Genomic DNA, 1,315 nt, shown 5'->3' with positions numbered 1-1,315 from the left:
TACACCCAACCATTTTGTCAATTGTGCATTAAATATGGCCTAGTATTTTAGAAAAATGATTTGGTCCAATTTTGCAACAATTATTTGGGAGGTCCTTCACAAAAAAACCTCCTTTTGGGCACTCGAAAAATGGAAAATGGTTTTTTCGTCCAAAGAAAATGAAAACTTTCTTAGGCAACATTGTTTACCATTCCAATATGCACCCTTGTGCACAATATGAGATCATTTGAACAAACTATGCCATGAATGTGGCCATAAGATTGATCATTTGGCTTGAAAGCCATGAATCTTCACGCATGATAGCTCGTTTCTGGGAACACTTTTTTAAAATAATTGCCTTATTACAAGTTTGTTATTTTTCCTGGGAACTTGGCCACATATAATGACACAATGCGAAAGTTTCCCAATTTTTTGATTTTTTTTGAATTTTTTATGCCCGTTTCAAAATACGGTCAAAACAGCGGGAATGACCGTTCCTAGCTAGTGGTTGAATCTTGGAATTTTTTTGGTGTTTTTCTGATTAAATAGATACTTATGTACCTAGAAATGATTTTTGGAAAAAATAAAAAGCAAACTATGAGGCAGCCGCAGTTCAAATTTGACCCGCTTCCTGCTGAATCGGCGGGAATTTGTCTTTTTCACCAGAGGTGGATCAAAACTTTTGACACCCAACCATTTTATCAATTGTGCATTAAATATGACCTACTCCCTCCGTTCGGAATTACTTGTCTCGGATATGGATGTATCTAGAACTAAAATACATCTAGATACATCCATTTCTACGACAAGTAATTCCGAACGAAGGGAGTAGTATTTTAGAAAAATGATTTTGTGCCATTTTGCAACAAATGTATGGTAGTTCCTTCACAAAAAAACACATTTTGGTCACTCAGAAAATGGTTCTTTTGAGCAAAGAAAATGAAAACCTCCCAAATCAACATTGTTTGTCATCCCTAAATACACACATGTACAAAATATTGGTTTATCTGAACTAACTATAAGAGGTTAAATGTTTGCCTAAATAAGAGGGTACAAACTATAAGAGAAAAAACAAAAAATCTTAATTCTGATTGGTGGAACCAGCTATGGCATGGATCAATGACATGGCAAACATCTGTCCATCCATCCGTCCATCCACCCCTCTGCTCTCTCTCTCTCACACAGCAAACCCCCCCCCCTCTCTCTCGCACAGCTAACCCTAGCAATCTACCTCTCCCCTCCCCTCCCCTTGCGCAGCCGCCACCCACCTCCACCATGCCTTCTTCCCACCCACATCGCCGCCGCTGCCGCCGACCTACGCCCTCCCCCCACACCG

The sequence above is a fragment of the Triticum dicoccoides genome, chromosome 4A (assembly GCF_002162155.2).
Source record: "Triticum dicoccoides isolate Atlit2015 ecotype Zavitan chromosome 4A, WEW_v2.0, whole genome shotgun sequence".
NCBI classification, from domain to species: domain Eukaryota; kingdom Viridiplantae; phylum Streptophyta; class Magnoliopsida; order Poales; family Poaceae; genus Triticum; species Triticum dicoccoides.
This window is presented reverse-complemented; position numbering follows the sequence as displayed.